At 44.7% G+C, this 22,369-nt stretch overlaps 1 long non-coding RNA gene and 2 other non-coding genes across 3 annotated transcripts; 2 read left to right on the top strand and 1 right to left on the bottom strand.

Annotated features, from left to right (window-relative positions):
- Positions 1–1,954: 1,954 nt before the first annotated feature.
- On the bottom strand, positions 1,955–14,252 carry LOC115158890 (uncharacterized). Its single transcript, XR_003868767.1, has 3 exons — positions 13,750–14,252; positions 12,734–12,918; positions 1,955–2,849 (listed from the first exon to the last, which is right to left on the bottom strand). It is a non-coding gene; the product is annotated as an uncharacterized LOC115158890 (long non-coding RNA).
- Positions 14,253–18,469: 4,217 nt separating this feature from the next.
- On the top strand, positions 18,470–18,541 carry trnap-cgg (transfer RNA proline (anticodon CGG)). The gene has a single exon. It is a non-coding gene; the product is annotated as a tRNA-Pro (tRNA).
- A 191-nt stretch (positions 18,542–18,732) lies between these two features.
- On the top strand, positions 18,733–18,804 carry trnap-ugg (transfer RNA proline (anticodon UGG)). Its single transcript has one exon. It is a non-coding gene; the product is annotated as a tRNA-Pro (tRNA).
- The last annotated feature ends 3,565 nt before the right edge of the window (positions 18,805–22,369 follow it).

Below are 22,369 nucleotides of genomic sequence, written 5' to 3'. Positions count from 1 at the left end.
AGCAAGTGAGACTTTTCTGAGTTTCCTAGTTCTGACTAGCCCGTGAACGCGGCATTAGTCCGGATTGTTATTGTGGGTACAACATCATCAACACATTTACTAATGAAGCATGTGACTGACGATGTATATTCCTCAATGTCGATGGATGAGTCGTGAACATTTTCCAATCAGTATTGTCAAAACAGTCCTGCAGCATGGAGTCTGCCTCCTCTGTCCAGCGCCTCACTATTCTATGTTGGTGGCTCCCTCCTGAGTTGCTGCTTGTAGGCGGGGAGTAAGAACAGAGAGACGTGATCTGATTGGCTGAAGTGGGGGGTGGGGGATTGGCTTTGATGCGTCACAGATATTTGTATATACACACGTGGTCAGAACGTAGATTTTTCTTTGTCTTGTGGGGTAGGATACACGGTTATCCCGAGATGAATAAAGTTACCTTGTTAACAACTCAAACCTGAGTCGCAGGATACCTTTCTGGTTACTATATCCCTGTAGCAAACTATATGTAGCTGGCATCATATCTATAGTATTTCTCTCCCCCTGGGGGAATCCTGACCTGCTCGAGTGTAAGACGGCAATACGTAACAGCACCCTCTGCTGCTTGTTTTTAGAATGGCAGTTAAATTCAATTTATTGTGGTTCAATGACTGCTTATCGCTATACAGACAGAACTCTGTCCCAGTCTGTAGTATCCCAGATACAGTCGAATGAACAACAATCTATAATTGTAGTTATGTTATTTACTATTTGCTTCTAGTTCTCTCTCTTTTGTAGCCTGAGTGCCAGTCTGTTTCTGCCCGCCGCCAACTCCTTGGGGACAGTTTTGCGTGTCAGTAGGTGACTGTCTGTTAGTGAACAGACTGCTTAACATCTAGGTTCTCTCTATTCCATCTTAAGGAACATCGAAGCAAAAATAAATATATTAAAATCAGTCTTGCTTTGGTCATGAAACTATGATTCATCTTATCCAGAAGATGCCATGGCAGGTCTTAAATCAAGCTTCGCTATTCTTCCCTTACCCCAGGCCCCTTGAAGGAATCGTCACAAAAAAAAAAACTTGTCCAACATGGCACCCTATTCCCTATATAGGACACTACACTATAGGATACATCCTAGTGCACTAAATAGGGGATAGGGTGCCATTTGGGATGTAGCCCTGTTCCAGAGAGTAGCTAGCTAGAGGTCTGCTCTGCCAAATTCCTCTTATGTTTGTTGGGCCTCACAGTCCCGGTAACCAAGGTTACTAAATACCAATGTAAAAAATATATTTTTTTAAAACTCTGGACTGAAGCAAAACATATTTATCTAACTGACACACAAGTTACTGATCTACAGAAAGGAAGAATGAAAAAAAAACAACACATTCCTTAAGAAATTTGATTCATTTGTAATATTCGTAATTTTCCTTTCATTTCCCATCATTTCCCACATAGCGTACGCCCAGTCTCCTTGAAATCAGGACATCTTGAGGTAAAATACAAGGGGCCATTTTGAATTTCTAAAGTTCAGCGTCCCACATGGAGGATATTAACATTCCATAAACTTCTTTTTCATGATGGACGAGAGGAGGCAGGGTGTGTGTAACAGGATTGGCACAATGCTTGCATTCCTCCAGAGGAACTTTGTTAAACAACCAGGAGGGCCCTCATAGCCAGAGGGGTTTCAGTGTGTGTGTGTGTGTGTGTGTGTGTGTGTGGTGGGAGAGTCAGGATGAGAGCCAAGGCCACCCGTCCCTCCCTCCCTCCCTCCCTTCTAGCCTGTGATCCCTCTCTACAGAGAAATGGTCGGGACTTTGTGGAATCCTAACAGTCACATTGAGAGGATGCCAGCTTTTCTCTGGCACCAACAGATTTCTCTCTCTCTCTAGTGAGTCCTTTGTCCTACAGGGAAGGATGCAGTTATGCCAAATGTACTCGTCAACAAGCGAGGACAGCATGTGAGCCATTGGAGAATGCGGTTTTGAATATTTAGAAAACACATTTATATATGTTTAGAAACAGTTACATTCCATCTTGGGTATTTCATCTCCTATATAACTTGCAAACAAGTTATATACTGTAGGACTACCAATCCACACTTCTGTTTCATTCACCAATCACAACATTGACGTGCTCAAAATACGTTCCTCATCCAGAAATACAGACGTTCTAATGGGTACAAAAGGAGACTGTCAGGGGAGGAATCTGAGCAGCAATAACTTGGCTTGATGACACAGTACGTTTCTAAAGGGCTTTATAGGCACTAACTCACACAACAACACTGTAGAGTTGAGTCAGTGGGCTCAGAGACACACCTAAACCACCCTGGACTAACCACACACATTAACTCTCCAACAGACCAGTCGCATTTACAGTGCATCTTTCCAACACGTCCGTCTGAAAAGACACACAAAGCTACAGAATTGCAACACTAATATTCCTAGAGCAACCTGGACCCTCTGGTCAGTCACTGACCGCTCCAGAAGTGAGCCGTCCCTCTGGTCAGTCACTGACCGCTCCAGAGGTGAGCCGTCCGCCTGGTCAGTCACTGACAGCTCCAGAGGTGAGCCGTCCGCCTGGTCAGTCACTGACCGCTCCAGAGGTGAGCCGTCCGTCCCTCTGGTCAGGTATTTGGAGACTGGACGGTCAGGAGGGTCAGAGTCCTGGTCCAGGTATTTAGAGACTGGACGGTCAGGAGGGCCAGAGTCCTGGTCCAGGTATTTAGACACCATCCTGGCATTTTCCTGCCCTGGAAGTCAGCATCTAGTCTCAGTCTAGTCCAGGAGGGTTAGGGTAAGGTGTCTGGATGACCCAGGTATTTAGAGACGGTCCTAGCGTTGTCCAGGTACCAGGACGGGACCCTGCCCAGCGCTCCTGGAGAACAGAAGGATGTATGAGACGCAGTACTACAAGACAACACACTGGCCATACTAACTGAAAAGGAGACTGGTCTACAGAAAGGCCTTGTGCTGATACATCAACATTAAACGTCTATGCTGGTTTTTAATCACCACTTTGAACATGTCCCAGGTATTATTATTATAACTTTGAATGACATCACTATTCCTCGCAACACCAGCATTAGTCTCCTCCAGGGTTGGGGTCGATTCGAATGGAAGTCACTCAATTCAGGAAGTGATTTGAAGTAAAAATTCAACAACAAAAAAAACAACAGAACAACGTTTTAAATAAATAGCTTCTCCTTTTTAATTTATAGATGCCCTTTTTTTCCAATATTGAATTGGAATTTCAGTTTGCTCCTGAATTGATTGAGTAATGGGTCGTTCAATGTCATCTCAGTAAGCCATGACACCATCTCAGAAATCGTTTCTGTAGTTAGAGACAGATAAGATAAACAATATTTTGATCTTTGAGAAATGTATCTAATTGATTGCACCCAAATAGGCCATTTTTATTTATAAGATCCATATACAGATACTGTTCAACAATGATAGTGCTTAACATCTGACTTTAACCCATTTTCTTTTGACAATGAGTAAGACATGAGGAATCCCACGATGTGGTCAAAAGCCATCCACGGACCCCCCCCCCCCCCCCCCAACACACACACACCAGTCCTACCCCAACAACGAGTATATAGTATCAGTTCTCTGTCTGACTAGACACTATATATACAGCAGTATGTGGACACCCCTTCAAAATTAGTGGATTTGGCTATTTCAGCCACACCCCGTTGCTGACAGGCTTATAAAAATCGAGCACACAGCCATAGTAGCAAAGGGGGACCAACTCCATATTAATGCCCATGATTTTGGAATGAGACTTTTTATTTAACCTTTATTTAACTAGAACAAATTGTTATTTACAATGACGGCCTACCAAAAGGCAAAAGGCCTCCTGCGGGGATGGGGGCTGGGATAATAAAAAAATACAATATAAATATAGGACAAAACACACATCACAACAAGAGAGAAAACACAACACAACATAAAGAGAGACCTAAGACAACACCATAGCAAGGCAGCAACACATGACAACACAGCATGGTAGCAACACAATATAACAACAACATGGTAGCAACACAACATGGTAGCAGCACAAAACATGGTACAAACATTATTGGGCACAGACAACAGCACAAAGGGCAAGAAGGTAGAGACAAGAATACATTACGCAAAGCAGCCATGACTTTCAGTAAGAGTGTCCATTGAATGAAGAGATTGAGATAAAACTGACCAGTTTGAGTGTTTGTTGCAGCTCGTTCCAGTCGCTAGCTGCAGCGAACTGAAAAGAGGAGCGACCCAGGGATGTGTGTGCTTTGGGGACCTTTAACAGAATGTGACTGGCAGAACGGGTGTTGTATGTGGAGGATGAGGGCTGCAGTAGATATCTCAGATGGGGGGAGTGAGGCCTAAGAGGGTTTTATAAATAAGCATCAACCAGTGGGTCTTGCAATGGGTATACAGATATGACCAGTTTACAGAGGAGTATAGAGTGCAGTGATGTGTCCTACAAGGAGCTGATGGCCGAATGGTAAAGAACATCTAACCGCTCGAGAGCAACCTTACTTGCCAATGTATAAATTACTTCTCCGTAATCTAGCATGGGTAGGATGGTCATCTGAAACAGGGTTAGCTGGGGTGAAAGAGAAGCGATTACGGTAGAGTATACCAAGTCTAGATTTAACTTTCGCCTGCAGCTTTGATATGTGCTGAGAGAAGGACAGTGCACCGTCTAGCCATACTCCCAAGTACTTGTATGAGGTGACTACCTCAAGCTCTAAACCCTCAGAGGTAGTAATCACACCTGTGGGTGTTGGAGGGTTCGGGTTCACGTTTTTTTTGTCCTGGTGGGAGATCTGTCAACGTGCCCTTGAGCAGGGCATTGACCCTGGATTCTTCTGTGTGTCGCTCTGAATGGGAGTCTGCTGGATGACTGGTATGGTGTAGTTGTTGAGCGGCTTCACTGCAAGGATATTGTATGTTTTTGGATATTGTCACGTCCTGACCAGCAGAGGGAGTAATTGTATTATAATTTGGTCAGGACGTGGCAGAAGGGTATTTGTTTTGTATGGTTGGGGTTGTGTGTGTTATTAAATGGGTGTTTGGTTTATGTAGTCTGGGGTTTGAGTATGTGTTCTAGTGTTGGTTTTCTATGGTTTTCTAGTCCGTCTATTTCTGTGTGGTTTGTGTGGCTCCTGATCAGGAACAGCTGTACGTCGTTGTTCCTGATTGGGAGTCATATATTAGATGCTTGTTTTCACCTGGGGATTTTGTGGGTAGTTGTCTTTAGCACTGCTGTTGTGAGTATAGCCTGTTAAACTGTCTTCTGTCGTTCTTCGTTTTGCTAATTTTTCCGTGCTCTCTGTGTTTAATAAATATTCAAGATGAGCATCCACATTCCTGCTGTGTTTTGGTCATTACAACCCAACGACACCCGTGACAGATATTAAATTAAAAAATATAAAAAGACCTGTGGGAAGAGGGGCATTCTTCTTACCAAACTACATGACCTTTGTTTTGGAGGTGGTTAAGGGTGGAGAAACAAGGTTAAGGGTAGAGAAAGCTTGTTGGACACTAAGAAAGCTTTGTTGTAGAGCATTTAACACAAAATCCAGGGAAGGGCCAGCCGAGGATAAGACTGTATCATCAGCATATAAATGGATGAGAGAGCTTCCTACTGCCTGAGCTATGTTGTTGATGTAAATTGAGAAGAGCGTGGGGCCTAGGATCGAGCCTTGGGGTACTCCCTTGGTGAAAGGCAGTGGCTGAGACAGCATATTTTCAGACTTTTTACACTGCACTCTTTGAGAGAGGAAGTTAGCAAACCAGCCCAAAGACCCCCCAGAGACACAAATACTCCTTAGCCTGTTTAGGATAGGGGGCAGTATTTTCACGGCCGGATAAAATATACGTACCCGATTTAATCTGGTTATTACTCCTGCCCAGAAACTAGAATATGCATATAATTGTTTGATTTGGATAGAAAACACCCTAAAGTTTCTTAAACTGTTTTAACGGTGTCTGTGAGTAAACCAAAACTCATATGGCAGGCCAAAACCTGAGAAGATTGCATACAGGAAGTGCCCTCTCTGACCATTTCTTGGCCTTCTATAGCCTCTTTATGGAAAATAGAGGATCTCTGCTGTAACGTGACATTTTCTAAGGCTCCCATAGGCTCTCAGAAGGCGCCAGAACGGGGAATGATAACTCTGCAGTCCCTGGCTGAAAAACAGTAGCGCATTTGGATAGTGGTCGATCTGAGAACAATGAAACGGGCGTGCGCATGCACATGAAGAGTCCATTTTACATTTTCAGTCTTTGAACGAAAACAGCGTCTCCTGGTCGAAATATTATCGCTATTCATTCATAACCTGAGAGGAAACCAGATTGCATACCAGAGAGAATACTATAGACATCAAGAAAGCCAGTCAGTTGATTATTGACACATTTTTCCAATACTTTTGATAAACAGGGCAAAATAGAAATAGGCCTATAACAGTTAGGATCAGCATTTTTATATTTCACCTTTATTTAACCAGGTAGGCCAGTTGAGAACAAGTCCTTTATTTAACCAGGTAGGCCAGTTGAGAACAAGTCCTTTATTTAACCTGTTGAGGATCTTATCCCGATCTTATCCCGGTATTGGGATTCATTGTCATGTGACCATGGCGGGGAATTCAAAACTGCAAGAGTAATCATTTCAAAAAATCAAATAATCAACTATTTTCCTCCATTTGAAAGATATATCTCCTAAATCTAACCACGCTGTCCGATTTTCAGAGGCATTACGGAGAATGCATAAAGTTAGGTTATGTGAGGAGAGTACATTGACAATAGCTGCGTGTAATGTTTAGCCAATTCAAAGAAGGGCATCAACAGACAGAAAACTAGCTAGAATTATGCACTTACCTTTGACAATCTGCATCAGATGACACTCATAGGACATTATGTTATACAATACATGCATTTTTAGTTCCATCAAGTTCATATTTATATCCAAAAACAGCATTTACAGTCGCGGTGAAATTCAGAATTTTTTTCGGCTCGAATGCACCCAGTGAATCCAGCATTACAAATCACGGAATTACTATTCGAAAACATTGGTAAATTATAATATTGTCATTCAAAGAATAATATATTATCATCTCGTAATTGCTACCGAATGGCCAGATCTCAAAATAACTTTACTGGGAAATCACATTTTGCATAAACTGGGTACTATGCTAACAACAATAAGCTATATGCTAAGCTAAGCTAAGCTATACCGTTAGCATTAGCATCATCTAATATCGATAATAACATTCTAAATATCCCCTTACCTTTGATTATCTCCATCAGAAGGCGCTGCCAGAGATCCCAGGTCCAGAACAAATGTGGTTTCTTTTGACAAAGTTCATAATTTATGTCCAAATAGTTAGCGTTCAGTAGGCTCCCACAAAATGAGGTGGGCAGTGTAAAGTCACGTCGAAAAGCTAAAGAAAACCTAGTAAATAATCTATTTACGTTTGTTTAAACATGTCAAACGTTGTTTAGCACTAATCTTTTGTTCCATTTTTAACGTGAAACATCAGTAAACATCAGTAATATTTTCACACAACCTATCAAGTGTCTAGAATAAACGATAATGACAAAGGCACTCTTCTCAGATTCATGCGCAGGCGCAAAAAATGAAGTGATGACGTGTCAACTTGTAAGCTTTCTAATTCGGTCTGTATTCATGACAGATGCTTCCAACAACTTTCTAAAGATCGTTGACATCTAGTGGAAGCAGTAGGAGTTGCGAACTGAATCCTTTCTCACTGTGGTATCTTTAAAACAATGACACTAAATAGTACAGTCACAAAATTCTCTTTTTTTTATCTATTTTTCACAGGTTTTTGCCTGCAATATGAGTTTTGTTATACTTACAGACACCATTCAAACTGTTTTAGAAAATTCAGAGTGTTTTCTATCCGAATGTGTTAATAATATGCATATCCTAGCTTCTGAGTTGGTGTAGGAGGCAGTTAAAAATGGGCACATATTTCTTTCAAAATTCTCAATACTGCCCCCGTGGCCCGTAGAGGTTAACCAGGTTGGCCAGTTGAGAACAAGTCCTTTATTTAACCAGGTAGGCCAGTTGAGAACAAGTCCTTTATTTAACCAGGTAGGCCAGTTGAGAACAAGTCCTTTATTTAACCAGGTAGGCCAGTTGAGAACAAGTTCTCATTAACAACTGCGACCTGGCCAAGATAAAGCAAAGCAGTGCGACACAAACAACACAGAGTTACACATGGGATAAACAAACGTACAGTCAATAACACAATAGAAAAGTTTATATAGAGTGTGTGCAATTGAAGTAAGATTAGGGAGGCAAGGCAATAAATAGGCCGTAGTGGAGAAATAATTACAATTACAGCTTGATCTCCCCCTTTAAATAAAGGACAAACTTTGGCTGCCTTCCAAGCAATAGGAACCTCCCCAGAGAGGAGAAACAGGTTAAAAAGGTTGGAGATAGGCTTGGCGAGGATAGGGGCAGCAACCTTAAAGAAGAAAGGGTCTAAACCATCTGACCCAGATGTTTTTTTTGGGGTCTAGTTTAAGGAGCTCCTTTAGCACCTCGGACTCAGTGACCACCTGCAGGGAGAAACTTTGTAGCGGGGAAGGGGAAAAATAGGGAGAAGCTTCGGGATAGTCGCATTAGAAGGGGTGGTAAATGTTAGACAGGCAAGGAGGCATGGCTGAATCAAATAGGAATCCTGACTTCATGAAGTGGTGATTAAAGAGCTCAGCCATGTGCTTCTTGTCAGTAACAACCACATCATCAACATTAAGGGACATGGGCAGCTGTGAGGAGGAGGGTTTATTCTCCAGGTCTTTAACCGTTTTCCAGACCTTCTTGGGGTTAGACCCACAGAGAGAGAACTGCTCCTTAAAGTAACTAACTTTGACCTTCCGGATAACCTGAGTGCACTTCTTTAGCAAGCGTCTATGACAAATCAGGATAGGTCGTTTCACTGAGCAGCCATTACAAACACAGGCTGTAAAACAGTGATCACTAAGGTCATTACAGAAAACACCAGACTGATACATGTCATGACGTTGGCCTCTTTGAGTACAGGGAGGACAGTTGACCCCCTCCCCTTTGTACCATCCCCCAACCTACCTTCCCCCAACCCAGGCCCTGTGTGAAAGGGTTGTAAAACTAAGAGGAGAATCTCTTGCCACATGGCCCATAGAGAGACACAGGAAATTCTTCCAACTCACAGAATTGGGGAGCCAAGCGACATTTGTGTTCTGGAGAAGGTATGAAAGATTGGTGAAGAATCCAGCTACGAACTGGTCCGCTTGGTACAATTGTGTGATACTCAGAAGAGACAATATAGCTATATTACCATAAAACTGTTTATATAATAGCCTCAGCGATGAGACTTGCATCATAATGGTTGTATAAAATGTATTAATAAGGATAAAGCTATTTGTAATACATTGAGATGCTATGTACTGATGTTAATGTGATAGAATTGGATTTCTGTACCAAGCTTAACTCAGTCATCGGCACGCCCCCCAGGGACACAGACAGGACCAGGCGTCATTTGACAAGCCTGTTCTAGGGTCAATTTAGGGAGTCCCATTGCTTTAGGACTTGGTCAGGTGGTTTAAGTATGTCCCAGTTTAGGTCACCTAGCAGGACAAATTCAGACTTAGTGTAAGGGACCAGGAGAGATCTTAGGGCAGGTAGAGTACAGGCCAGTGCTGATGGAGGATGATAGCAACAAAGAGCTATTTGAAAGTTTAATGCTTAAAACCAGCAAATCAAATTGTTTGGGGACAGACTTGGTGGAGACAACCGAGCACTGAAGGTGATCCTTGGTAAAGATTGCCACTCCCCCACCTTTGGAAGATCTGTCTTGCCGAAAAAGGTTATAACCAGAAAGGTTAACATCAGTGTTCAAAACGCTCTTTCTTAACCATGTCTCAGTAATGACCAAACACATCTGGATTGGAGCTGTGAACCCACACTTTCAATTGATCCATTTTAGGCAATAAGCTTCTAGTGTTAACGTGCAGAAAACCCAGGCTTTTACGAGAGCAGAAATCAGTGAAGCAGATATCAGAGCACCAGTCAGAATTGGGGCTAGCAACAGTAGATGGGCCAGGGTGTACATGCACATTTCCAGATATCATCAGCAGTAATACAATCAAGGCACGGCAGAGGACAGGGAGAGCTCTGCAGTGCTGATTTATGACATCTGAATGTGCATCAGATGGCAACAAGATCATATTGTACAGCAATTTCATCAGGTAACATGAATACAAAGCCGACGAGAGGTGGTTAGAATAGGATGGGAGGCCAAAAGTCTGTGTAACCAATAGAGAGTCAGATTCCCGAGTGTGGAAACAAACAGTCTGTTCCACGGTTGGGCAAAGAAAGTTTGTAGTCAACAAAGTATGCAGGAGTCATGAGGAAAACGACTTAGGGCCATTGTAAGAGTCACTCGCCCCAACAGTGCGTGAGTGCTGGAGACGAGTGAAAGCTCGGGAGAGAGGGGTGAGTGTGATGGGGGTACCTGTACCAGACAGGGGGAGACAGGCCAGGGCAGACGGTGAACAGATCGCCAGGTGGAAACCAAGCAGCAGTGCAGCAGGCAACGGGAGAAGGTGTCACCCCCACTTGGGAGAAGCTTTTATTTCTGGAGGCAGATTTACACAAATATTAATTTCCACAAAGTTTGCTGCTTCAGTGTCTATGGAATACTGAAGTATAATTACAAGCATTTCATAAGTGTCAAAGGTTTTTATTGACAATTACATGAAGTTGATGCAGAGTCAATATTTGCAGTGTTGACCCTTCTTTATAAAGACCTCTGCAATCTGCCTTGGCATGCTGTCAATTAACTTCTGGGCCACATCCTGACAAACTCCAAGCATATTCAATGCTTGGAGTTTGTCAGAATTTGTGGGTTTTTGTTTGTCCACCCGCCTCTTGAGGATTGACCACAAGTTCTCAATGGGATTAAGGTCTGGGGAGTTTCCTAGCCATGGACCCAAAATATCAATGTTTTGTTCCCCGAGCCACTTAGTTATCACTTTTGCCTTATGGCAAGGTGCTCCATCATGCTGGAAAAGGCATTGTTCGTCACCAAACTGTTCCTGGATGGTTGGGAGAAGTTGCTCTCGGAGGATGTGTTGGTACCATTCATGGCTGTGATCTTAGGCAAATTGTGAGTGAGCCCACTCCCTTGGCTGAGAAGCAACCCCACACATGAATGGTCTCAGGATGCTTTACTGTTGGCATGACACAGGACTGATGGTAGCGCTCACCTTGTCTTCTCCGGACAAGCTTTTTTCCTCAGCAGTCCAATCCCTGTACCTTTTGCAGAATATCAGTCTGTCCCTGATGTTTTTCCTGGAGAGAAGTGGCTTCTTTGCCGCCCTTCTTGACACCAGGCCATCCTCCAAAAGTCTTTGCCTCACTGTGCGTGCAGATGCCCTCGCACCTGCCTGCTGCCATTCCTGAGCAAGCTCTGTACTGGTGGTGCCCCGATCCCGCAGCTGAATCAACTTTAGGAAACGGTGCTGGCGCTTGCTGGACTTTCTTGGGCGCCCTGAAGCCTTCTTCACAACAATTGAACCCCCGCCTTAGATATTTGTAGTTGTCCACATATTCTAAGTCAGAACTGTCCAGAGTAGTGATGCTGGACAGGCGGGCAGGTGCAGGCAGCGATCGGTTGAAGAGCATGCATTTAGTTTTACTTGTATTTAGGAGCAGTTGGAGGCCACGGAAGGAGAGTTGTATGGCATTGAAGCTCGTCTGGAGGGTTGTTAACACAGTGTCCAAAGAAGGGCCAGAAGTATACAGAATGGGGTCGTCTGCGTAGAGGTGGATCAGAGACTCACCAGCAGCAAGAACGACATCATTGATGTATACAGAGAAAAGAGTTGGCCCAAGAATTGAACCCTGTGGCACCCCCATAGAGACTGCCAGAGGTCCGGACAACGATTTGACACACTGAACTCTATCAGAGAAGTAGTTGGTGAACCAGGCGATGCAATCATTTGAGAAACCAAGGCTATTGAGTCTGCCGATGAGAATGTGGTGATTGACAGTCGAAAGCTTTGGCCAGGTCAATGAATACGGCAGCACAGTATTGTTTCTTATCGATGGCGGTTACGATATCGTTTAGGACCTTGAGCGTGGCTGAGGTGCACCCATGACCAGCTCTGAAACCAGATTGCATAGCGGAGAAGGTGCGGTGGGATTCGAAACGGTCGGTAATCTGTTTGTTGACTTGGCTTTCGAAGACCTTAGAAAGGCAGGGTAGGATGGATATAGGTCTGTAGCAATTTGGGTCAAGAGTGTCCCCTCCTTTGAAGAGGGGGATGACAGCAGCTGTTTTCCAATCTATGGGAAATTCAGATGACACGAAAGAGAGGTTGAACAGGCTAGTAATATGGGTTGCAATCATTTCGGCAGATAATTTTAGAAAGAAAGGGTCCAGATTGTCTAGCCCGGCTGATTTGTAGGGGTCCAGATTTTGCAGTGATGATGATGATAGTAGATGCTGTTCATTCATCAAACTAACAAAACAGTCACACAGATGGATGCAGCAGATTTACAAAAAAACTGATTTTGTTCAACACAACTCTTTAAGGACAGGTAACATGTTGTTTTTAAATGGACTCAATTACAAATTCAAGTGATACTTTTCAACTGTCTAAATAAAGTCCAAAAGTCAGATACAGATAGAGGGGCAGTCAGTCAGCCAGCTAGCTAATTAGTCAGCCAGCCAGCTTGGACAGGCCATTACCGACCTGCAGGGGTCCTGGTCAGCTTGGACAGGTCATTATCGACCTGCAGGGGCCCTGGTCAGCTTGGGCAGGTCATTACCGACCTGTAGGGCCCTGGTCAGCTTGGACAGATCATTACCGACCTGCAGGGGCCCTGGTCAGCTTGGACAGGTCATTACCGCTGCTGCCCCTCCTTCCTCTGTTAGCACCTGCAGGGGGAGCAGAGTGAATTACCACGTTGTTTTAAATCACACCAATCAAGTCTCTTTGGCTTACAACAACAGTGCATGTCACACCACTGTCTCACCTCACTGTCTATTCCTGACTATAACATCAACTCTGCCAATCGCACCATCTAGAGACCTGCACCTGGCTGGCACTGACTGTCTATTCCACTGGACATTGCCAAGAAAACGGTCAGTCTCAGGTCTGCCAATTGGCACAGGTTCCCTTCTCCCTCCCTCCCTCCCTCCCTCCCTCCCTCCCTCCCTCCCTCCCTCCCTCTCCTGGACAGGTTCCCTTCTCCCTTCCTCTCCTGGACAGGTTCCCTTCTCCCTCCCTCCCTCCTCTCCTGGACAGGTTCCCTTCTCCCTCCCTCCCTCCCTCCCTCCCTCCCTCCCTCTCCTGGACAGGTTCCCTTCTCCCTCCCTCCCTCCCTCCCTCCCTCCCTCCCTCCCTCCCTCCCTCCCTCCCTCCCTCCCTCCCTCCCTCTCCTGGACAGGTTCCCTTCTCCCTCCCTCTCCTGGACAGGTTCCCTTCTCCCTCCCTCTCCTGGACAGGTTCCCTTCTCCCTCCCTCTCCTGGACAGGTTCCCTTCTCCCTCCTCTCCTGGTTCCTACCTACCATGCAGCTGGCACTCTCTTTCCCTTCCTCTCTCTCTCCCTCCTCCTCTCCTGGGCAGCAGGTTGAGGTCAGTGCCACTAACCTGCTGCTCTCTCCGGGTCTCTCCCCCCAGCTGCTCCTGGGGGTGTCAGAGTTGTTCCCTCTCCCTGTCACTCACTCCTTCTCCTCCCTCCCTCCCTCCTCTCTTCTCCACTAACCTGCTGCTCTCTCCGGGTCTCTCCCCCCCAGCTGCTCCTGGGGGTGTCGGAGTCTTGTTGATTATAGTGGTAGGGAGTCGACTCTATTTTTGCAATGGAGGGACCTCTTTTCTTTTCCATAGTCTACTTCAAGAACACATCTTTCACAGCAAAGAAAGATCGAGCTAGCGAGGGAGAGAAAGAGAGATGGGAGGGGCAGGCATGTCCGCCACCAGGCAGACGGTCAAAACAGTACATCGGTAATTAAAAGATGTAGTCTATAGCAATGCTGTCTTTCGCAATGTCGTCTTTCGCAATGTCGTCGCTTGTTATGTCTTGGGGCGCGCAAGTTCACTAAAGTAGGGGCTATCAATGAGGATGCGGAGCTATTCTACACGCAACAGACCGAAGACCAAACACACACTAGCGTTTTTCATAGCGAAGAGAACGGGGAGCAGGCGAGGCAGAGAGACGGTCAGAACCGTGCGCATAGTCTATAGTTTGGTAATCTAGCAATGCCTCGTAAATTCACCAGAAGTATATTAAAGTAGGCTATATATTAAACTATCAATGAGTATGGCCTAGCTATTCTTCATAGTGACAGTGAATTGAAGTTGAACATTGCCAAATGCATCAGTTTAATTAGGCCTAAATGTGCAATAAGAAGTATTGCCTATTAATGAAACCCTGGCTGGCTGTTCACGTCCTAGGTCAGAACTCTCCAACCCTGTCCCTGGAGAGCTACCAACCTTCCTGTAGGTTTCTGCTCCAACCCCAGTTGCAACTGACCTGATTCAAGTTTATCAATCCGCTAATTATTTCATCAGATGCGCTAGATTGGGGATTAGGAGCTCTCCACGAACAAGGTTGAAGAGCCCTGTCCTAGGCAATAGATCGCAAAGCAGCATCCCCGCTAAACCTTTTGGAAATGGCAAGTTCACTCGTATCATCCATAAACAGTCCAGTGCAAATACGGTTCAGCTGCTCAAATCAGCAGGATGTCGGGCATTGTTATTAGGAAGGACGTCTACCATGGATGGATCGCTAAAATAATGATTATGATCACACTTCATCAATTTAAATATTATAGGGAGACATTTGGCAGCCAAGCACGAGTTACCAGTGTAGCCTATTATCGTCTAGATATGAAGTTGAGATATATTCACGCCTACAATAAAAACCTCCAGGGTTCCGTCATAAGATTCAATTCAAATTGAAAACAATTATAACGATAAATACAGGGGGGGGGGGGGGGGGGGCGTTTGGAAAAACGAATCCTGTGTGAATCGTCCTCTGGAATAACACACATGCTTTTATAATAATTACTAAACCAACGTCTCTAGTAATACCCATCCGAACAGGGCTATAACATGGTTTAGAACAGGGCTATAACATGGTACAGAACAGGGCTATAACATGGTATAGAACAGGGCTATAACATGGTAAATAACAGGGCTATAACATGGTAAAGAACAGGGCTATAACATGGTAAAGAACAGGGCTATAACATGGTATAGAACAGGGCTATAACATGGTAAAGAACAGGGCTATAACATGGTAAAGAACAGGGCTATAACATGGTATAGAACAGGGCTATAACACGGTAAAGAACAGGGCTATAACATGGTATAGAACAGGGCTATAACATGGTCAAGAACAGGGCTATAGCATGGTAAAGAACAGGGCTATAACATGGTAAAGAACAGGGCTATAACATGGTAAAGAACAGGGCGGTAAAGAACAGGGCTATAACATGGTATAGAACAGGGCTATAACATTGTATAGAACAGGGCTATAACATGGTCAAGAACAGGGCTATAGCATGGTAAAGAACAGGGCTATAACATGGTAAAGAACAGGGCTATAACATGGTAAAGAACAGGGCTATAACATGGTACAGAACAGGGCTATAACATGGTATAGAACAGGGCTATAACATGGTAAAGAACAGGGCTATAACATGGTAAAGAACAGGGCTATAACATGGTATAGAACAGGGCTATAACATGGTAAATAACAGGGCTATAACATGGTAAAGAACAGGGCTATAACATGGTAAATAACAGGGCTATAACATGGTAAAGAGCAGGGCTATAACAAGAACAGGGCTATAACACGGTAAAGAACAGGGCTATAACATGGTAAAGAACAGGGCTATAACATGGTAAAGAACAGGGCTATAACATGGTATAGAACAGGGCTATAACATGGTAAATAACAGGGCTATAACATGGTATAGAACAGGGCTATAACATGGTAAAGAACAGGGCTATAACATGGTAAAGAACAGGGCTATAACATGGTACAGAACAGGGCTATAACATGGTAAAGAACAGGGCTATAACATGGTAAAGAACAGGGCTATAACATGGTAAATAACAGGGCTATAACATGGTACAGAACAGGGCTATAACATGGTAAAGAACAGGGCTATAACATGGTAAAGAACAGGGCTATAACATGGTAAAGAACAGGGCTATAACATGGTATAGAACAGGGCTATAACATGGTAAAGAACAGGGCTATAACATCTTTTACATTTACATTTAAGTCATTTAGCAGACGCTCTTATCCAGAGCTACTTACAAATTGGCGCATTCACCTGATGATATCCAGGGGGGGGTTAGAAGGATTACTTTATCCTATCCCAGGTATTCCTTAAAGAGGTGGGGTTTCAGGTGTCTCCGGAAGGTGGTGATTGACTCCGCTGTCCTGGCGTCGTGAGGGAGCTTGTTCCACCATTGGGGTGCCAGAGCAGCGAACAGTTTTGACTGGGCTGACTCTTTTCTGAGTTGATATTCCCCAAGTAGCCATACAACAAATCACCACGTGCATCTCTCAGTTAATTGGGCCTATTAGAATGGTAAAAAAAAAAAAAAAAAGCAGACACTGAATATCCCTTTGAGCATGGTGAAGTTATTAATTACACTCTGGATGGTGTATCAATCCACCCAGTCACTACAAAGATACAGGCGACTCTTCCTAACTCAGTTGCCGGAGAGGAAGGAAACCGCTCGTGGAGTTCACAATGAGGCCGATTGTGACTTTAAAAAAGCTAGAGTTTGATGGCTATGATAAGAGACAATTTAAGATGGATCAACGACACTGTAGTTACTCCACAATACTAACCTAAATGACAAAGTGGAAAAGGAAGCCTGTAAGAAAAAACAAATATTCCAAAACATGCATCCTTTTTGCAATAAGGCACTAAAATAACACTGCTGAAGTACGAACACTAATTGCCTAGCAGAGGAGAAGAGCCCATCTCCCTGTACAAATTCCTGATTGCCTAGGAGAGGGAAACTACTCCCCCTCCCATACAGCCACTGATTACCAAAACAACAACAATAATCACAAATTGCCATGCACCTTAAAGGAAAAATCCACTCCCCATGTTATGTCAATGGGCCGAGCGGTGCATTCTGGGCGATTCGGGATAAGGGGGCACTCTCCTTCAAGGAGTGAATGGGAGTCTATTGGGCGCACGCTCCTCAAAAACTCAACATTAACACTAATTTCGTTAACAAGAAGTACAACATTACACATCTTTTCCAGAGGAAAAATAGGCAGATTTCTCGACATATACACTGATTTTGAGAAAGGATTGCGTGACGATTAGCTTAGCGACCGCTTGACGCCGCATGACAACGTGAACGCGATTGGTCAACAGTTTACTGGGCGGGGGTGTTAAACGTTCGTCGTTCATTGGATTCCTATCTCCTTTCTATAATATCTCTGACAACGGCACCATGCATTGAATGCATCCTGGACTAAAGAGACAGACAAATACGGAAAATGTACTAGACTTTCTGTTAAATCACACATTTCTCGAGGTAGGAATATCGCAAAAAAATGTGATGAATGTGAGAAGACATCCTGCCGAGTTATGACACTGGCCAGTACTGAAATCGGAGGTGTATGACAAACGTTTTCACCATCTAAAAGTCGTATTCCTATGAATTTACAGTTTAATGAGAGCGACTTTTATCACAGTGCTACGTTATACCGGCCGGATTTCTGCCTGCTTGAACGCCAATAATTTACATTCACATGTAAAACATCAAATGACCCAGGGAATCGATAAAACATCACTCAGAGATGCACAAAAACAAAATAACGTTCAAAAATGGGTGAACCTTTCCTTTAGTCCTGGTTGTCAACGAGCTGCAACAAACACTCAAACAGGACAGTTTTATCTCAATCTCTTCATTCAAAGACTTAATCATGGACACTCTTACTGATGGTTGTGGCTGCTTTGTGTGATGTATTGTTGTCTCTACCTTCTTGTCCTTTGTGCTGTTGTCTGTGCCCAATAATGTTTGCACCATGTTTTGTGCTGCTACCATGTTGTGCTGCTACCATGTATTTTTTTTATTTGTTATTTATTTCACCTTTATTTAACTAGGCACGTCAGTTTAGAACAAATCCTTATTTACAGTGACGCCTATGAAAAGGCAAAAGACCTCCTGAGGGGACGGGGCCCTGGGATTAAAAATAAATTAAGAAATAACATATAAATATCTGACAATATCGAACTGCTTTGCTACTCGCTAATAGTTGTTAATTAACCGAGCTGGTGTGGTGTATAACTAGCTAGCTAGTTCACAGGCGCTATTTGTTGTAATATTTGCTAGGTAGCTGTCTAACTAGCGTATTAAAACGACAAATATATGATTAAGGTGCAGAAGGATTTGTCAGTGTTATTATTTTATAATATAAAACGTTGCATGCAACTGCACGTGGCTCGTTGGTCTAGGGGTATGATTCTCGCTTCGGGTGCGAGAGGTCCCGGGTTCAAATCCCGGACGAGCCCTCAATTTTATTTTTTATCTCGACGTTAGCTAAATGAAATGGAAGCAAACCATGTATACAAGCAGTAACATAAGGTAAATGGTATTTAAAATACGATTTTTTTAATGATGCCATTTACTTTTGGGAGATGCGTAATCCCGCTTGATGTAGAATGAAGGCTATATATGCTGTCTAGTTATTGAACTGTAATGTGGCTCGTTGGTCTAGGGGTATGATTCTCGCTTTGGGTGCGAGAGGTCCCGGGTTCAAATCCCGGACGAGCCCGCTTTTTTTTTCAGTTCCGTATATCAATGTAATGCCGTATATCAGCCTCATTCTTACTCCTAAAACTATACAGATCATTAACCTACATGTAGAAATTAAGAAATCTTTGGACAAAGTCTAGATTTTTTTTGTTTTGTAAGTTTTTATGTTTGACTGTCATATCTGTTATTGTTTGTAGGGGGCAGTATGGCCCAGTTTTTGCAAGTCACCATCAACCTGTTTTTTGGTCTCATGTCATGCCGTTAAATTGCCATAATTTCGGAAGGTAGTTTATTCCATCAGGCTGTGCAAAACGCTAGAATCGATAGATTCACTTTACTAAATACGCGCCGAACCGTGCTGTGTGTTGTCTATGCCGGTTATCTTTCTGGGTCCTGTTGTTGACTTTAGATATATTGTAGAGCCCCACACATGATATTAGTGCTTGCAAAATACCGCGCCCCCCCCCCACTCTCTTTTTCTCTCTCTGATTTATTACATTGCCAAAGCAAAATGAAATATATAATTCTCTCACACACACACCCTCCCCCCAAAAACACACGTCTTCCTTCGGCCACCTGCCCTCTGTCAAGCACCCTAAACAAAGGGTGTGAGCTCCCCGCCAGTCAGATAGATATGAGCCCAGCAGTAAAGCATCACACAGGCAGGCAGGATGCTGTGCCAACCTTCCTTTAGAGGAGAGACAGCACCAAACTGCTCCAGAACATTCATACGCTCTGAAAAGGACATGCAGGCATGCAGCAGAGCTGACTTTCTGCCTGTCTCTGTTTCTATAACATACAATATCCGCATGTCTGTCTGTCTCTGTTTCTATAACACACAGTATCCACATGTCTTTCTGTCCAGCCCTGCTACCCAGTTCCCCTGCTACCCAGTATCCCCTGCTACCCAGCATCCCCAGCCCTCCTGCCCAGTATCCCCTGCTACCCAGCATCCCCAGCCCTCCTACCCAGTATCCCCTGCTACCCAGTATCCCCAGCCCTGCTACCCAGTATCCCCTGCTACCCAGTATCCCCTCCTACCCAGTATCCCCTGCTTCCCAGTATCCCCTGCTACCCAGTATCCCCAGCCCTGCTACTCCAGCCCAGTACCCCAGTCTCTGCAACCCACCCAGGCCCCTCCACACCAGGCTTCCTCATGTTCAGGTAGCCCCCCCAGGCCTGCTGCTCCCTCTTTGCTGCATCTACCATATGTAACCGATGTCAAATGGCTAGTTAGTTAGCGGTGGCGCGCGCTAATAGCGTTTCAATCGGTGACGTCACTCGCTCTGAGACCTTGAAGTAGGGTTTCCCCTTGCGTTGCAAGGGCCGCGGCTTTTGTGGCGCGATGGGTAACGATGCTTCGTGGGGTGTCAGTTGTTGATGTGTGCAAGGGTCCCTGGTTCGAGCCCAGGTTGGGGCGAAGAGATACTAACCTCAAGATAGCCCTGCGCGGCCTACACTCCTCCAGCCCGGTAAGCTTGACAGCCAAGTACTCCAGTATTGCTGCTCCACCCAGGCTCTTCCAGTCCAGGTATCCCTTCAAGACCCAGTCCATGGTTCTGCGTGAGGACAGGGAGTATGTTATCAACCCTACTCCCGTCAGGACCGGATCACCCGGGTGCTCTACTGCAGACACACCTTCTGTGCCGCCTGCTTAGACACCATCTCCCAGTCCAGGAGCGGCCTGCTGTGCAGCCAGACCACCTGTGTAGGGCGCGGCCTTAACCTTCAGGAAGCGCTGTGGGTCATCTCACACCTCTTGGACCACATGCCTGAGTGTAAAGAAGAGGAGGAGGAGAGGGTGGAGGCTAACGGACAGAAACATGCCTCCTCACAGGCAGAATGGTGAGTCCTCTTCACTTGATGTAATTAAAGGAGTTGTTGACCTGTACCTAGAAAGTCCTCCTTTGTCTTACCGCCACCCCCCTACCCTCCGTACCGCCATGCCCCTACCCTCCGTACCGCCATGCCCCTACCCTCCGTACCGCCACCCCCCTACCCTCCGTACCGCCACGCCCCTACCCTCCGTACCGCCACGCCCCTACCCTCCGTACCGCCACCCCCCTACCCTCCGTACCGCCACGCCCCTACCCTCCGTACCGCCACGCCCCTACCCTCCGTACCGCCATGCACCTACCCTCCGTACCGCCATGCCCCTAGCCTCCGTACCGCCATGCCCCTACCCTCCGTGTCATAATAGAGGTGTGTGGTTATTTAGAAACACTTTGTTGACTGGGTGTCCATTGGTGACCAGTATAAAATGACATTTTATTGGTCACATATTTTATCAGGAATCAAGGTAAGACCCAGATCCAGTCACATCAAATTGACAATGGTTTAATATTACAACAGGGGCAGGCAATAGACAGGTCAAGGCAGGCAGGGGGTCAGTAAACCAGAGGTGGGGAAAAGTTACAGGTCGGCAGGCAGGCTCAGGGTCAGGCAGAGTGGTCAGGCAGGGCAAGGGTCAAAACCAGGAGGGCGAGAAAAAGAGAGACTGGGGGAAAAGCAGGAGCTGAGACACAAAAACGCGTTGACTTGACAAACAAGACGAACTGGCAGACAAACAAACAGAGAACACAGGTATAAATACACAGGGGATAATGGTGAAGATGTGCAACACCTGGAGGGGGAGCGGAGACAATCACAAGGACAGGTGAAACAGATCAGGGTGTGACATATTTAGCAGATGTTATTGCGGGTGTAGTGAAATGCTTGTGTTTGTAGCTCCAACAGTGCAGTAATATCTAACAATTCACAACAATACACACAGATCTAATAAGTAAAAGAACGGAATTAAGAAATATTAGGACGAGCAATGTTGGTGTGGCATTGACTAAAATACAATAGGGTACAATAGGGTAGAATAGGGTAGAATAGGGTAGAACAGGGTAGAATAGGGTAGAACAGGGTAGAATAGGGTAGAATAGGGTAGAACAGGGTAGAATAGGGTAGAACAGGGTAGAATAGGGTAGAATAGGGTAGAACAGGGTACAATAGGGTAGAATAGGGTAGCACAGGGTACAATAGGGTAGAATAGGGTACAATAGGGTAGAATAGGGTAGAACAGGGTAACATGTAAAAGGCTTTGAAAAAGACAAAGCTTGCTGTACGCTCAGTGCTCCGTTAACATGTCACATGATCAGAAATCTTCTAAAAAGAACAGCAATTTCACATTAACATGAAAAGATGTATACTAAAATACTACATGTCATGTCTCAAAAATCGATATCTATCCTACCTCTAAAATGTTTTTATGTCCTCCTGTCACGTCCTGACCATAGTAAGATGTTATTTTCTATGGTAGAGTAGGTCAGGGCGTGACAGGGGGTGTTTTGTGTTTTTCTATGTTTTGTTCTATGTTTAGGTTCTAGTTTTCTATTTATATGTTGTTGTTTTTTGGGATGATCTCCAATTAGAGGCAGCTGGTCCTCGTTGTCTCTAATTGGAGATTATACTTAAGTAGGGTTTTTTTTTTCCACCTGTGTTTGTGGGTAGTTGTCTTCTGTTTAGGTTTCTGTACCTGACAGAAGTGTGCGCTTTCATTCTCTTTGTTATTTTTTCTTTAGTGTTCTGCGTTAAAA

This window comes from Salmo trutta, chromosome 22 (genome assembly GCF_901001165.1).
Source record: "Salmo trutta chromosome 22, fSalTru1.1, whole genome shotgun sequence".
Classification (NCBI taxonomy): Eukaryota; Metazoa; Chordata; class Actinopteri; order Salmoniformes; family Salmonidae; genus Salmo; species Salmo trutta.
Note: the sequence above shows the minus strand (reverse complement) of the source record. Positions and strands in the feature narration are given on the sequence as shown.